Source organism: Miniopterus natalensis, chromosome 12 (assembly GCF_054644295.1).
Source record: "Miniopterus natalensis isolate mMinNat1 chromosome 12, mMinNat1.hap1, whole genome shotgun sequence".
Classification (NCBI taxonomy): domain Eukaryota; kingdom Metazoa; phylum Chordata; class Mammalia; order Chiroptera; family Miniopteridae; genus Miniopterus; species Miniopterus natalensis.
In genome coordinates this window covers 42,301,961-42,319,744 of record NC_142092.1, presented here as the reverse complement: position 1 = coordinate 42,319,744, position 17,784 = coordinate 42,301,961, and the positions used below count along the sequence as shown (strand labels likewise).

General features: G+C 43.1%; 1 pseudogene; it reads right to left on the bottom strand.

Annotated features, from left to right (window-relative positions):
* Positions 1-1,313: 1,313 nt before the first annotated feature.
* On the bottom strand, positions 1,314-1,751 carry LOC107544871 (large ribosomal subunit protein eL32 pseudogene; annotated as a pseudogene).
* Positions 1,752-17,784: the final 16,033 nt, after the last annotated feature.

Genomic DNA, 17,784 nt, shown 5'->3' with positions numbered 1-17,784 from the left:
GGCTCCTTTCTCTGGATGAACCACTTGGGATTTGCTCTCTTCTGGCGAATGTGTATTTTCCCTAAGATGCCCTCCTGTCTTGGAGGCCTGCCCCTGTCTCAGCGTGGATGGTAACTTTGTCCTTTCCTCATCTCCATTTTCTATTTGCTTTTAAAGAAGCCAGTGCCTAAATGTTGCCACTGGGAAACTGCATTTGCAGTTTACTGAAGTCTTTCTGCAACTTGCAGTACAAATGCCTGATTTTCAGAACATTTTATGTCTTTTACACCACACACGGAGGACATGGACCACCCTGGGTTCTGGGTGATCATTTTACACCTTTTTGGGAAAAGTGACCAAAGAACCCATCTTATAGACTGGAGCTACAGCCTCTGAGAGCGGAAGTAGATCATCCATTCCAGTGACCTCATTTTACAGGTAATAGCAGCCGACACTTGTGTAATGCTTTAGGGCAAAGTCAAACACGTGGATGCCAATGGAGCCCAGCGAGGCCCCTCAGAAGCCTGAAGCCTGAAGCCCGCCTGGTGGGAATGGTGGCGAACTGGACTGCCCACCTGAGTGCCCACACCTGTGTCTGAGGAGGGCAGCTCATGCAGAGCCACAGAGCCTAGTGTTTTCAAATCTTTTTGTTTATCAAGAGAAGCTGGAAATCTGGATTTTTTTAAAATGAGAACTTCTTTTTTTTAAATGTTGGCATTAAATGATATGATATTATATTTTTTAAAACACTGTGTGGGCCAAACAAAACACATCTGTGGGCCTGGCAGAGCATATGGGGCTCCAGTTTGCACACTGTTTTAGAGTATATGCCACCCTATTCCATACATTCTTGTTATATTTTCCTGGTGGAACACTGAGGTCTAGGGAGTTAGGATCCTGCCTGAGTTTATACTACAGGTGCCAGGGTATAACTGGGCCCAGGATTAAATCTCTCACCATATACTCCAGGGCTCCTGTGACATAACTATGTTTTCCCCTGTGGTGTACAAAGAGTCACCCAACTTTCCTTTTCTAGTAATTGGGATCTTCTCTTTACAGTAGGGAATTCCACTTTAGTTCTGTGGAATACTAAAATTTTAATATTAAAATTATTAAAAAATATTCCTCTCTGGTATTCTCATCATTAGCACACACTATGTTGGTTTGTTTTATCCCTACCTTTCTTTAGGATTCCCTAGGTAAACTGTATGGCCAACAAGTACAATTCATGATGCAAACAAAACTCTTAATGCTTTATCCCACTGTCCTTAACAATTATTCATTGGTGACAATCTCCCTGTCTATTTTGTTTTGGGCAGAATTTTATGGTTTTATTAACACAAATACAATGTGTATACAATCTTTCTTTTCATTTCTTCACTGTGCAGCCTTGCACTGGGATTGGTGACTCTGATGGCCAGCTGGGCTGCTCCTTCCACAGTGGCTTTGTGGTTCTTGGAGGAGATGCTGTGAGCAATCTCAGCACAGTGAGATTGGTTGCACATCAGCAGCACTTCATGCTCCTTGACACTGTGGCCTAGAAACTTCTGGAAGCCACTGGGGAGCATGTGCTTTGTGTTCTTGTTGCTCCCATAACCAATGTTGGGCATCCAGATCTGGCCCTTGAATCACCTCTGTACTCCTTTGTCAATGCTTCTGGGTTTCAACCAGCTACACTTAACTTGGACATATAGGTCTGACTGGTTCCAGATAAACTTCTTGGTTCTCTTTTGGACAATCTTGGGTTTCACTAGAGGTCTGAGGGCAGCCATGGTGCCGAGTATGAGATGGCTGCCACCTCTGCAGGCAGCTCCAAAGAAGAGAGGGGAAGTTGTTGCAGGAGGGCTGATCGATAATCTCCCATTTTACCTCCTCTCCCCCACCATAAAAACTACACAAACCATAGGCTTTTCTTCACTAATAGACAGTCACGATTCCTTTGTGTGGCAAACAGGCTCTTGATGTAGTAATTTGAATGTTCAGACCTAAGGAGTTTTCAAAGCTTCTAACCTGACTCGTTTCTGGTAGGAAAATTCATGAGTGACCTCTAGTGACCCTTAGTTTTATATAATCCCCTTCCCTTTGAGTGTGAGTGAAATCTCGAAAGATGATGATATATCATTCTCATGATTATGTTACTCAATATGGCAAAAGGGCAATTATCTTGGTGGGCCAAATCAAATCACATGAACCCTTTAAAGCAGAGTTTTTTCTCTCTAGTAGTAGACAGGGAAGTAAGAGGGATTCCAAGACTAAAAGAGATTCCATGCGCTGTTGTTAGCTTTGTGGCCTCACCTGCAAGAACCAGAGAGATACAGGAACTGAGAGAGCCTACTGGCCAACAGCTAGGAAATGGGACTTCAGATCTATAGCCACATGGAGCTAATACATTTAGAAGTGGGGTCTTTTCCAGAGCCTCAAGAGTAGGTCCTAGCTGGCTAACACTTTGATTTCAGCCTTGTAAGACACTAAGCAGAGAGCCCAGCTGAGCCACGCTGAACTTCTGACCTACAAAACTGTGAGGTAATAAGCAGATGTTGTTTTAAGCTGCTAAGATTGTGGTGATTTGTTACACAGCAGTAGCAAACTAACACAGTTTTAAATCTTCTCTGTCTCAGATAGACACATAAAGGGGAGTCTCTTGGCTTTTTCTGCTCTTCTCTCCAGCCTTACCTTCTGCCCTTAGTTATCTTATGTTATACAGTAGAGGGGTGGGGGTAGAGTAGAATGGGGGCAATGAGATATAAGGAGTAGGACAGTTCTTACTTGGCTGGTGGCTTCTGCTTTCTGGGCCTGCAGAGGGTCCCAGCTGGCTCTGTTATGGGCATTTTTTCAGGAATTTTGGAGGTCCTCTGATGTCCCCTCTTGTCTACAGCTCTCTTAGCCTAGTCTGATAACCCCCCTGCAGCCCCCCACTTGATGAACGTTGGGGTTGCAGATGGGTTCCATGCTGCTGTGATCAGATCCTTGTCATTTGTCACACATCTCTGGGGGCTTTGGGTTCCTATCTCAAGCCTCAAGGCTTTTCTACCGGCTGCCTGTGCTCACTTAAAAGTTCTTATTATTCCTGAGCTGTTCTTATTCTCTGGGTATGTGCCTGTGTGTGTGTGTGCGTGTGTGTGCGTGTGTGTATATGGGTGCATGTGTGTGTGTGTGTGTGTGGCTTATTTCTCCTATACTGTTCCTGTTTTGAATGCTGGACTCGTGGTGGTGTTTTGTTCAGGAAGCCGAGTCTGGCCAACATCCATGCTCACTCTCTCCTGCTTTTGCTTACCCACTGCCTACGCTTCCTTCCTTTCCGTGCCTGCTTAACTTGTGCCAGGCCTAGGCCCTGGGAGATGAGCTTGTTGGCAAAACCTGCTGATGGAGAACATGGGTTCAGATGGCGAAGCAGCTTTTTGACACAGCTGGCCCTCTTCATGTGGGTCACCTGCATTGCCAGAAACACAGAGGCATCTTGTTCATGAGACTTAAAAACAGCCATTCTGAGTGATTGAGCGAGTGTCAGCCTCGCAGGTTTTGGGTGAGAGTTTGCTTTAACCAGCCAATGATTTTCTAGTTTAGAAGATGACACTTGGACAGCTTGCCTGAAGGGCATCTGAACACTTTTATTTTCCTATCTTGAGTCCTAACCTATTACTCTATGACTCTAAATTAGATTGACAGTACCTGCCATTAACTCCCCTCCTCTTTATCAAAAAAGGCCCAGGATGCCCACACTCACACTACGGTGTACATGACTGACAACTTAAGGTGTTAGTAGTTCTAGGGTGTCAAAAACCTTCAGTGACATGGCTTTAAAGTTCTGATATCAATCCAGTGTGACAGAGGAGAACTGGGTGTGTGTGGGGGGAGGTGAGGGGGGGAGGCTGGCCCAGAATTAGTCACCTGCTATTACACAAGTCGAGCCTTTGTTGCCTGCCTTTCCCCTCAGGCTGGTGAGCAGGTCCTTGCCTTGGTAGAAATTGAAGATCCTCCCAAACTCTGGATAAACAGGATGGGCCTGCCAATCACCTATGATTTCTTCCAGGAAAATCAGGGTCATGAAGGTACAACAATCCTCATAAAGTCCCTCTACAGTTACACAGTAATTCCCTATTCCACATTATTTGGTTAAGTTTTTTTTTTAAGTATATAGTGAATACTTGCTGTGTCCACACTACGCTGGAGGCTGTGGGGCACATAGAGGGGTCGGCTAGACCATAGGAATTCAGTCTGGTGAACAGATGGCAAAGTATATCACGCTTTGATGTCGATGGGGTCTGTGAGAGCTGGGGCATTGCCCAGACAGTGGGACTGGGCGGGTGAGAGGAGGCTATTGGGTGCCCGAGCACTGCGAAGGGCAATGAGAGGTGGGGAGAGATCGGCGAACCCCACACCATCTTGGCTCCCTTTAGGATTTCGTCCAGGCCTTTTCCTTTTATGTCTGAGTCCAGGTTCCCTACTCTCCCCCCGCTGCTTTTGGTCATCCCTGCTTTTCTCCGTCTTCCCTTGGTACTGTGTCCCTCCATCTGGTCACCACCTCTTCTCTGTTGTGCTTCTTTACAGTTGCTGCTTCCAGGGAGATAAAGGGCAATGGAGACCTAAAGGAACACGGCTTTCATTTTTCCCACGTGCTCTTCTGACTTTGAAAGAGGGGAGAAAATTTGACCTTAGATGTTGCTCATTTTTATCTTCCAAGCGATTCCAAAGTTCACTGAAGAGAGAAACCACCACGCACTGGGGTCGGAAGGGGGAAGGTTCAGAGTGGGTGACAGCTTGGGATTTATAGCCTACCTCCCCCCAGGCTGGCTCTCCAGCAAAGAATCCTCAAAGAGCCACTAAGAACAGAACGAATCCCGTGGTGAGTTTATAGTGGACACAAACCCTGAAGTTTCAGGATGCAAAGTGAAAATTGCCTCACCTGCTCATGGCTGTTTTCCCATTATTGTAACTCTTGCTTTTCAAACTGGCCTGCAAATGAATTTCCTGTGCTGTTATTGTCTTCAGCTGGAGTGTGAGCGGCAGTGTGGAGTTTGTTGTTGCCTAAATTAATCCTTGCACTCATTTTGTGCCAGAAAGAACACCAGAGCTGGCTTCCTTTTGGGAAGACAGGCACACCCTGGCTTGTATTCTCTACCACAGGGCAGCAGGACAAATGGCTTCTAAACTAACGTCCAGCTATGAAACGAGAGACTGGGCTCCTTTGTTTGATAAGCTATTCTCATTGTGAGCACAATAAAATATTTCCAGGGCTTCCACCGTCAGCCTACTTGGCTAGTGAAACAGAAGGGAATTAAAAACAGGAAAACAAACCTAAACCAAAACATTACAGGAAGCAATAACAAGCTGAGTGCTAATTGTTCCCCTCCCCGTGGAGATCTGAAAGTTTTACACCACCTTCCTTAAAAAGGAGGATGGTTTTGGCAAATTAAATGAAGTTGGTGAAAACCAGACTCCTTTACAGTGCAGGTTCAGGAAAGACTATTTTTGGAAAAGGCATAAACTCTCAAAGCATCCTAAGGCAAAGGCTGTAGGAAATAGTCCAATAAAAGGAAAAAAGCCTGCCCAATGAAAACATTTACAAGTGAATATATATATTCACTTTAAAAGAGATACCTTAAATTCTAACAGAGGTACCATTCAGGTGACAACAAGGGGTGGCAATAGTTATATATGCATCTCCCCCTGGTCCTAACTGTGAGTTAAAATTGGAGGGAGTGCAATGTATGGGAAATTATAAGCACTTTATTCCCACTTTAACTAGATTTACTAGATTTTCTTGTTCTGTAAACACATGAGCATCTGATGTTCCCACTGAGATCATTCGTTTTAGGAGGAATGCATGCTCTCTCTTACTTTAACCATTTGGCCACTCAATGAAAAGCATCACTATTGCCCTGCTCAACCCATTTAGCACCTCTAAAAGTCACTACATGGATCTAGTGATTAATGATGATTGATTTTTTTCTTGCCAGCTTAATCGTCACACTTGAGTGGGGCTGATGTAGACCCAGCTGTGCTTAATTAGCCCACAGGACTTAGAAACCATATTTTAAAGACAGGCTTGTAATGGAAGAAGCCTTCCTGCGATGCAGGCTGCTGAGGTGAACCCAGACATGTGGCAGATGCAGCTTCTCATTAGGTCCAAGGAGCATGTTGGAGAAATGGATGTTGTGTAAAACAGACGTATGTTCTCCCTAGACTTGGGAAGGCTATTGTTGCCTCCTAGAACAAGGGTTACAAGAGGAGACAGCTCAGTATGAATTTCTTTCTCTATGTCATGACCTTGACTAATTACTTAAGACAAATGCTTGCTTCCGTCTAGAAGGTAGTTGCATTATGCCACACCATTCTGTATGGCATATTTGTTTTTATATTTTTGGTGAATTTACCCTTCTCTACTGTCAACCTTAAAATGGGAAACTCCTTATTTTCCTTGAAAACATTTCATGTCTATAAGGATGTTTTCTTTTTTTCAGGATCCAAAATAATGAACCAAACTTTCTCTTTCCCTTCCTTCTTTCTTGGCCAGTGGAAGACTTCCTTCCTCCCTCCCTCCCTCCCTCCCTCCCTCCCTCCCTCCCTCCCTCCCTCCCTCCCTCCCTCCCTCCCTCCCTTCTTCCTTCCTTCCTTCCTTCCTTCCTTCCTTCCTTCCTTCCTTCCTTCCTTCCTTCCTTCCTTCCTTCCATCCTTCCACTAGACATATGTTTTTGTAGTGAATAGAAAATTATTTCTAATCTCAGTCTTTTTCCCATCAGTTGGCTTCATTGATGACCTGTTACATGAGCACTTGCTCACTAAGCATAGTTTCCAAACCATAACCTCATTTCATACACACAGTAGAAAATCATCCAAGCATCATTGTGGCTTCAGTTCCAGGTAGCATCTGGCTTGAGTCAAATTTGAACTAAATGACAACAGAAAGCTGTGGTTCTTATTAGTATTTCTCTTAACAGAGAAGGCCCAGAGGAATTTTATGAAGATAGGATTCTCAATGAGTTTTTGAGGAGTAATTACAGATATACTTATAGATATTGCTGGGAATGGTAGATACGTTCATAGGTGGAAGTCATAAGGAGACCTGTTGCAAGGTTTTGTGCCATAGCATTGGGCTGTTGACTAGGGAAAGTCTTGATGCAGTTGGAGGGAAGGGAAGACTAGTGAGAGCAGTGGGGAGTGGAGTAGCAAGTGAGCGGCCTACTAGATGAGGCCCAGAAGCCTGGAAATTGATCCTCAGCATGTTACCTTCTAAGGGTGGTGGGAGTACAGATTTAAACTGCTATGAAGTGCTTATGAAGAGAATTGTCAGTATGAAAAGCAACATTTTGGTGTTAAAGAACAGAATTATATTTAAGAAGGATGCTACATATTCAAAACTCTTTAAGGGCTACAAGTGGCAGAAACTCAATTTAGACAGTTTGAGTAAAAAGGGACATTTATTTCTCATATAGCTTAGAAGAAAATAGGTATAGCTCATAGGACTGAAGTTACAGACTAGGACCCAGGGCTTCAAGAAGTGGAACCAAGCACTTGACTCCAGGAGTCTTTTTCTGCTTCTTGCCACCATCTTCATCCATCCACTTATCCATCCCTCCCTCCATCCATTCACTTATCCATCTATCCATCCACCCACCCACTCATGTACCCACCCACCCATCTGGCTGTCATGTCTATCTATGCTGGGCTTTGTTCTGCAGATAGAAATTCTCTAAATATCAGGGTTTAGCAAACACAGTGGAAAGGGCTTTGCTGCCCAATCAAGTATACAGCAACCCAAGGGAGGAACACTGGCCCACGGTCATCTACTCCCACCCCAGAAACACAATCCAGGGAGATAATGTATTATTTGGCTATGTGTGGGTTATGTGTCATATCCATGGGTGACATTTTAAGGAGAGAGTGATTATATTAGCATGAGAAGAGAAAGAATAACTTGCTGGGCACACAAAAATAATGACTCCCCCAGTCCCGTATATGTTCCATCATATTACCACTAATCAGCTTAGTAAAAATATCTTTTTTTTTTTTTTAAATAAGTTTATTCTGTTCAAAGAATTTTCACCTACATATTACCTAAATTTTTGTTCTAAATAGAGTTAGTCTCACTTCATTGATGAAACAACCCAGGTTTAGACAAAATAGTAGTATGTGCATAAAAAGGCATAAAATAACCCCAGAAGGTGTCGGTCCAGTTTCAGTTCTGCCACTAATGAGCCCCTTGACATTAGCAAATCAATCACTCTGGGTCTCAGAAGGAGTTGAACTAAATCAGTAGCTCTCAAACTTTAACATGCATCAGAATCACCTTGATGGTTTCTTAAAATGCTCTTTATTAAACCTCACCTTAAGAGTTTCTGATTTAGCAGGTTTAGGGTACAGCCATAGAATTTGCATTTTTTAAAAATCCTTATCTGAGGATATTTTTTCCATTGCTTTCAGAGAGAGTGGAAGGGGGAGAGAGAGAGAGAGAGAGAGAAAGAGAGAGAGAAACATCAATGTGAGAGAGACATATTGATTGGTTGCCTCCTGTACGTGGTCCCCGGGCTGGAGCCTGCAACTGGCTGGAATCTGCTCTTGGCTGGAATTGAACCCAGGACCCTTTAGTCTGAGGGCCAATGCTCTAACCACTGAGCAAAACCAGGCAGGGTGAGAATTTGCATTTTTAACAAGTTCCCAGGTGTGTTCCTTCCCTATTATTGCTGTAACAAATCACCACAAGCCTACTAGCTTAAAACAACATACTTATTAGCGTACAGTTCTGGAGGTAGGAAGTTTGAAATGGGTCTCACTGAGCTAAAGTCAAGGTATTGGCTGAGCTACGTTCCTTCCTGAAGCTCTGGAGGAGAATTCGTTTCCTTGCCTTTTCTAGCTTCCAGAGGCTCCCTGCATTCCTTGGTGTGGCCCCTTCTTCCATCTTCAAATCCAAGAGTGTGGCTCCTTCAAACCTCTCTTTGGCCGACCTCCTGTACTGCCTCCCTCTTCCACATTAAAGCACTGGGCCCACCAAGGTAATCAAGGGTAATCTTTCTATTTTAAGGTCAGCTGATTAGCAACCTTAATTTCATCTGCAACTTTAATACCCCCTTGCCATGGAACATAACATATTCTTAGGTGCCAGGAATGAAAAAGTGGACATCTTTGGGGGCCATTATTCCGCCTACACATCAGATTTTTCATTTACTAAGAACCAGTGGACTAGAGGGCTTATTCTATCTTATTCAGCTCAAAAATTCCAGTTCTGAGATAACCAAGCAAAATTGTTCTCACTTGTTTGCAAACAGATCAATTGCTTACCTGTTTTATATATATATGCTCTTCATTGGTTGAACTTTAGTACAAAAATAATTTGCTCCAGAGTTGAATTGCTCCCCAAATGAAAACCACTTATTTCTTCTACAATAGGAATAGACCCACCATGGGATACATCTGGGGTGTCCTCTGTCCGTGAGGTTGCTTCTACCTTGGTTAGGATGTAACATGAGGTCTGAGTCTTGGAAGGTCTGTATTCTTAAGGTTTACATCAAATCACCTGTCTCAAGTTTATTTTGTGGTTTCAGGTTGTCTACACTTACCATTCTTGAAGAAGTAGAAGTTTTCCTAGCATTAACTAACTGCAAGCAAGAAGGGGCCTAGAAGGCAGAGAATGTTACAGAGGTTTCAATTTCTATCCTCTGGGCTTAAGTTAGTTATTGGGGAGACAAGGCTTTGGGTCAAATCTCCTAAGAACCCCTGGGAGTTGCTATGGGAACTGCTCAGTTGTCTACATTTTCTGCCTTCCCCTGTCTTCATCATTTAAAATCTGAGCAGACAAATTTCTGTCTGACAGTATCTCACATTCATATCTTGGATCCTGGGAATGGATAAAGTAATTCTCACTTTTCCCCTTTCCCTCCCTTAATCTTATCACTTATTTACATTTAAATCTGAGAGAACCTAAACTTTCCCTTTGCAGAGGAAAGCCAGTCCTTGTGTGGTAGCCTGTATTTACAATGAATTAAAGCTTGATTTCCCTTACAAGTCGTTGTATTATAACCCACTCTGAGCACCTGCCAAAGTAAGTGCTCTCATCGGGGCAAAGCCTCCCTGTGGCCATCTTTGTTTCTCCTTTTAGTTTCTTTTATCATCTTTCTATAGTCACCACTTTCCTCTTTGCAGCAATTTTCTCTGAATTTAATGTCCTTCGTTTAACATGGATTTAAGCATTTTATAGGGGAATGCTGTAAGACAGCGATTTTCAACTGCTGTGCCACGGCACACTGGTGTGCCCCAAGAATTTTTAAAACATGCAATACCTGACTATTTAGTTAAGGGCACTGATCTTTTTTCCCTTAGATTGTCAAATAACAAAACAGCCAACACAACAATAGCCTTTTGGTGTGAATGAAAAAAATATATACTTTTTTTCTTTTGTCAGATCTGCAAAAAATATATTTTTTGGTGTGCTACAGAATTTTAGTAATTAGTCTGTGTGTGCCAGGAAATGGAAAAGGTTTAAAATTGCTGCTTTAAGGTATAAAGAAACAAATCTCTAATAACAAAATAGTAAGGAAAATTTCTGTTGGTATTTAAGTAACAGTATGTTTGCTGAGCTTTATCTTCCAAACTTAACTGTAATTTTATTGACGTGCATTAAAGTGAACTCTGTCAGCTTTGGAATCTTGTCTTTTGAAAGCACTAATTATAGTTATTTAAATTGATAACTACCCTACTGTCCTAAAAGATTTGATGAACCTTATTAAAAATGCATATTTTCATTTTATGAAAAATTACATATGTATATGAAATCTAGGTTGGTATGATCAGTGTAATTTTATTTATTTATTTATTTTAAAAATATGGTTTTTTTAATTGATTTTAGAGAGAGGAAGGGAGAGGGATAGAGAGATAGAAACATTAATGAGAGAGAAACATCAATAGGCTGCCTCCTGCAGGCCCCCTCCTTGGGATTGAGCCCGAAACCTGGTCATGTGCCCTGATCAGGAACCGAACTGGAGACCTCTTGGTTCATGGGTTGACACAACCACACTGGCCGGGCTTATTCTGAGCTTCCTCATAGCAAAAGCAAAGAGAGAAACTCAGTTCACTATCATTCTCATTTGAAAAATGTGACCTTAGGAGACCCAATCAATTTTATAGGTATTATATATTTAAAAAATATTTTCAGGGATATGCAAACCCAAATGGTGATGTTCAAGATGTTTATTACAGTATCACTTATATTAGCAAAAAAATAACTAGAAGAAAACACTGAGGAATAGTGGCATAGTAATATTCTACACCACTGTTACATACAGCGATACGTTTCATCTATAGAAGCATATGATGACATGAAAAACAATGTTGAAAATGACTACTTTTCATTTTGTAAAAATGTTTAAGAGGATACACAGAATTTATACAGATACTTTACAACAAAATATCAAGAATATCTGTATTTGGATGCTGAACTCATAGACTGCTTTTATTCCCTTTTATTTGCTTGCGTTTTTGTTTTGTGTTCTTGCTTAGTTATATTTTCTCATGCAAACACCTATTACTTTCTGTGTTTTTTTCATTAAAAATAATTTTCTTCATAGACCTTTAATGTGAGACATTTGGCAGCCTTAAACAGCATATGATGCCTTAAACAATGGTTTTACTAAAAACTGGAAATGTTCGTCATTAGACTTACCAAAATCGATGGCATACTTTAGTGAAGGCACTTCTTTGCATGTGAAGCAAGGTGGAGGCAATCCAGTGAGCACTAGGTACATAACTTTGACTCAATAGATATGCAAAAAAATTAGAGCAGTGCTTCCTAAACTTGAACATCCACACCAAACACCTGGAGATCTTCTTTAAATACAGGTTCTGATTCAGTAGGTGGGGCCTGTGACTCTGCATGTCTAACATGGTCCATACATGCTTTGCACAGAAAGGACTTTGGGAACCTAAGGGACCAGATGTAACACTGGTTCCCACCCCAGTCTATCCTTTGGAGTCACCTATAGTACTTTTAAAAAGTACAGATTCCAGGACTGCATGTCAGATCTAGTGAGTTACAAGTTCTGGAGGTGGAGCTTGGGGACATAAATCTTATAAAGCCTCCACAGTTGTTTGGATAAAGTTGGTTCATAGACAGGGTGTGTGTGCGGTTCACTTCCGGAGACAGCCATCTGTCACTCATGGCAGTGATGATTTCGAGAAGCCTGCCTATCTTCCTTGCCCTGTGTAAGACTTAGCCCCATGCCCTGATAGCAGACATTAGTGACAAGCTTGCCCATGTCACTCTAAGTGAGGAGCCAGGTTGGTATTGCCACTGTATCTCTGCCCACCGTGGGCCACTGTGGCTGTTTCTAGAAACAAGGTATTAATTTTCCATAATTCACTGTAGACTGGCTCAAATATATTGCTAACTGCATAATATTACCCAACTCTCTCAGTGGGTTTATCTAGTAACATACTCAACAAACCTATTATTGAGAGAGAGTCATCATTTTTGTAATTTTATTTCTTCCATATTTAACTTCTTACATAAAAAAAAAAAACACATAGGTGATACTGCAGCTATCTATTCAGAGTAGACAGATTAATGATATTTGCATGTGGTCCAGGGTGCACTCTGTGAAATACACTGAGCAGATACCCACATAGGCTCATTACGCATAAGGTTTTCTTGAAAACTGAAAAATGTGAGTTGCCAGGGAGGTCAGCATCCTTCAGGATGTCTAGTACATGCAGAAAGTGATGTGAGACAGCAGGGAACACGTCAGTTTGTCTTCCAGTGAGGTCTGGCCCAGCAGCTAATGTATGCCAGCTTGTCACTCAGAACTATGCTCACGCTACTGCTATCTACATATGCTTGTACTTGAGAGCAGTAAAACTCTGGCTTTTGAGTTTTAATAAGGCATACCTAATTTCCACATAAAAATTGAAGGTTAACCATGCTAGCATGTGGTGGGCAATTTTCATCTCATGTGCAAATTTGCTTTCCACAGACACTGCTTTCCAACAGGTTTCTGAGAAGCCCACGTCACTGTGGTGTGTAGGATAGTTAATGAGCAATTCTTGGATTAATAGATTAACTGTGGCTTTGTAATGGGCAAATCAGTGCCTCTCACTAGAATACGTTCTGGCTCTCAGATATTATTTTCCTGTTACCCAAGTTAGACTTTGTACTGCAAAAGGCAGCCTGACCTGGTCCCCTGCGGGAAGTCCTCTCTATGGGGAACCAAGCCTTGATTTCTACGAGATGCTTTTTGTATTATAATTCCTATTATGATAACCTGCTGAGCTGGGGGGTTGCGTAAATGCACAGTACAGATGTCCAGGAATGATTACAAGATGAATAATTTTACCTCTTGGCAACAGGGAGGGGTTTTCTCCACTGCCCCCTCTCCTCCTTGCCTCTCTCCTTGGCTGCACTCTTGGAGGCTCCCCTTCCTTTGCCCCAGGCACCAGTAATTTTTCACACCGCTGTTAAAAAAGAGCTATGGTTCAGAAAAGAGCTAAGGTTCAGGACCAAAATGACACTGATGAGCATCATTTAGCTTCCCTTTTGGAGTTCTTTCAATTTTATTTTTCTTTTGACTGTAGCCGCCCAGCATATGTGGCTCACCCGGCCACACAGCATTTCCTCTTTGATGGGGACCATTTATAATCAGCTGTAGGTCTCTCAGCATTTCCTTCCTTCCTTCCTTCCCAGATTCTGCTTTTTCCTCTCCTGGGTCCCATGCTCTTCCTGCGTCCTCCCTTCCTCTTCCCCTTCCTCCTTCCTTGGTTGCAAATAGGAGCTGGAGCCTGGCTCCTCCGTCCCGGCTGCAGAATGTAACGGCCTCCTGTTTGGTTCCAGCCCTCTCCCCGGGAAGATCCAGCGTTATTGTTGTGGCCCAGCCTTGTAGCACCACAGGCGAATGGATCAATTCAGCCTTCAAAGCATCCTATGGCCTGTCGATACAAAATTCTAGCAATTACTCAAGTGGGAAGCCTGGGAAGCGGCTGAAAAACATTCCCTATTGATCACTCTAGAGTATGATGAACTTGTTTAAGAAAAATTGATCTGACACAATTGATTTCTTTTTTATCAGGGAATCTCATGAATGCAATTTAAGACCCAATATTTCTTGCCTTGCAGAGTGTTTTCTTCACGAGGAGAATCTGTGAGGCAAACCAGCCAATGAGAGGCACCGAGAGGAGGGCCTTAGCTTCCCACCCCTTACTTGCTCCATCTTTTTAGAAAATGTTTTTGTGTTAAAGTAGTTTTTAAATGTAAGGTCTCCTGTCCTCCAGGTTTCGTGCATTTTAACCGTCTCATAAACCTTCTTTACCAACTCTCCCTTCCTCGCAACCTCCGGTTCCCCTCTTTAACGTTTAATTGGAGGTTTTTGTTTGTGGAGCAGAACCTTTGCTACAGCAGGTGCTTTCTCATTTACTGCACGGTGACTAGGTTTTGGAAAATGAGAATCTTAATTATGGCCTAACGTACTCCTTTCGCTTGACATGTCTGGGAACTATTTGGGCAGTGATGGTGATAGATTGCAAACCCCAGGCCATTCACCCTGTGAGCAGGGTCACATCCACAGCACACACTTGGACACTGCTGTGTGGGCCAGCGCTGCACCACTGACTCGAAGAAGCGCCCCAAACCCTTGCCTATTTCCAAACATCGCTCCCCATGCAGCTCTCTGGAGCATCTCTTTCCCTTCCCCCTCAATCTGACGCAGCATTCTCTTAGGAAGTAGATCAGTGGTTTCCAAATAGGGACAACTGTCAGCATCACGCTGGGAGCTTCCAAAAATACAGGTTCTTGGGTCTTATTCCAGATCCACTGAAGCAGAATCTGGGAGTGGAGCCCAGGCAATTATAATTTTAAAAGCTCCCTGGTTGCGTCCAGTGACCATGTTTGGGATCCACTGGACTAGATAACAATTATGTGTGTGTCTCTGTGTGTGTGTTTGGTAAAGATAGAGTTGAGTAGAAATATGAAAGGAGAAAATCGGCCCCCTCCCCAAAAAGGCCAATATTCAATTTAGAATCCCTTCTTAGCTCTTTGAATTTGAATGTGATGAAGCTAGTTGATACCAAGTCCAATAGACTAATAGATAAAACACAGAGTAGTTTCCAGAGAGGGTTGCACTTAGGGTAGAGTGGAGCACAGGAAACAAAATTGGCAACTTTAGTCTTGGGTCCAGGAGAAGCTCTCCTGGCAGGGCTTCCCGGCTGCATCACAGAGGAAAAGAGATACCTACACCTAAAAGTTCTGATGGCTCACTCACACTAAAGCCCCCGCCTGCCTCCTCTGACGCACACGAAGGAGACTGGTTTCCCTCCAGTCTCACAGTGGGGAACAGTACCCAGACCTTTCAACACAAGAATTCAGGAGCTGTGTCTTTAATAACTTTGTCAAGCCTCACAGAGAGAGTTCTAAAGTGATCGAGCCACAAGAGAAATACAGGTTGCCTATTCTGGAATACATCCAGGAAATTGGTTCCCCACTGATTTTCCTTTCCATTATCTCAAAGACCTGCTTCCATGGGGGACATTTTAAAACAACTCTGCTGCTTGCTTGGTGAGTTTGAATAAGTTGAGAGAGAAGCCAAAAGAATCTTCTGTGAGTCACTTAACTTGGAGGTGTTCCATGCACCTGGAAAATAATCTAAGTTTTAGCGTAGTCCATTAAGGCCGATTTTTAACCATTTAATTCTTACTGGTAGTAGCTTTTTCTCTGGGGACCTGCAAAGTAGACTAGATAGTTTGCCATGACAGTTCTCAATCTTGACTGCACTTTATGATCATCTGGGAACTTTAACTAGTACTCAGGCCTGGGTCCACCCCCAGAGATTCTGGTCTGGGGTGGGGTCAGTGGAGAATCTCCCCAGGTGATTCTAAATTGTGGCAAAACTTGAGGATGCCTAGTTTATTTAGAATTCAAGATAGAAAATTGAAATTTTGTCATAGTTCGAGACCTTTCCTTTAATTTTCTTCCTGCACACTTCTGGGCTTCTGGAGAAGACAGTGCACCGCTGAGGAGGGAGTTACCTTCCGTTTGCCAAATTCGTGAAGAACTGGGAGGCCGCCTGCTTCAAGGGCTTCTCGGAGAGCATGTGGGCTCTCTCCAATACAGGCCTCTGCTTTGAGCAAAATTGTTAATTATAGATCATAATAAGCTGTGAGCAGCAAAACACACACATAATTTGAAAGTGAAATGAGGCACAGTACGCAGATAAAGCAATTGTTTGTTTAAGAGGTGATTAGCCGCAGCAAAACAAGCAAACCGATACTTGAACCTGAAAGAAATTACGCCCATTCGGAATTGCTGTACTCTTTGGTGGTTCGTGCGCCACAGCCCAGCGCAAAGGTGCAAGCCCGTGTCCGTCAGCTTCCTTTTCCTTCTGCGTGTGAGGCAGGGAAGGGTTAGTCTGGGCCGCCTTAGAACTGAGATGATATTAAAAGAATAGCCTGTCAGGAGGCATATAAAGAAAAGGAAGTGTCTCGGTTTCTCAAAGGAGCACAACTGAGATTTAAATTGTTCTGAGCTATGATAAATTATAAGGCTTTGAAACCACTGTAATCACTGAATGAACAAAACAGTTTGCCTTGGGTAATTATGCCTTTTTGGTCTCCTTCACTTTCAAGTTATTTTCCCCTTGTAAGTGTTACACTCTGGCACCGTGTGCTCGTCAAAGAGTGTTAATCTCAGTGTGAAGCACTGGGGTTGTCTTTAAGGGTAAGCGAGCCCAGAAATATTCGCAGTTCAGACCAAGTTAGGTGAAAACGCCGCTAGCACTTAAATGTGATACATGGTGACAAGCGTTTCTAAACAGCAGATGCACCTGGGGTGTGGTGGGGTTCTGTGGGGTTGGGGCTCCATCCACTGATTTTGCTCCAGAGTTTTACTTGAGTGAGTGATCTCGTGGGTTCAGCCCCAGCACTGGAAATTCCCAGGATGGTAGCTTCCTGTGGAATAGATGCCAGTTAATGAATAAGGGCATGTAGGCTGAGGGTAAATAACCGTGTTATTAGGGTAGATTGCAGTGCTCAAGATGGGTGGTTTAATAAGCAACTGAGGGTAACAGGAAACACTTAGCTTTTTGTTGCCTGAAAATGCATTCAATTCTTGCAGCCTGCCTCTTGCTCAAGTTGAGGAAGGGTGTAATAGGTACTTATTGGAGGCACCAGGGTTCAGAGCCCAGGTTTCTGTCCCCAGCACCCTATCTGATTCCATGGTTGGAAGCACAATATAAGTCTGCTCAATGTGGCTCATCCGGTATTGTCTCTGGAAAGTTCCAACAAAGAAAGCCTCTGGTGTTTTGAGTGAGAAAGTGGAGGTGACAGGCAATTGTGGTGCCACCCCATTTCTAGGTTGCCTGGGTTATCTAGGTAAACGTTCATTCCTTTTAGGGGCAGAGCCTGCAACTTCTAGTTCCTTTGGGGATAATAAAGTCAATGTGATCAAGCGCTTGGAGAAGTCATATTCGTGATAACAGCTCAAGTGTTGAGCAATTACTTTATGCCAGGCGTCATTCTATGCACTTCACATATATTACTCCCTTTAACCCTAACAAATGTCCTATTCTCTCCCTTTTACAAAAGAAAAAGAGGAAACGGAGTGGTTGGCAAAATTGCCCAAGGACACCAAGAATGGAGCTGAATTGGAACCAGGCGATCTGACTCCAGAGCACTCAGAATACACCTCTAAGTACGTGGTTTCAAAGACACAAACTCTAACTCTCTCTGCCCTTCCCAAACTCCCGGGGCAGCATTCAGGCCTGGCTCACCCACCCGCCCTGCCTCCGACCCCAGCTTTCTCACCTTCCCAGGACTTGGAGCAGATAACCGGACAGT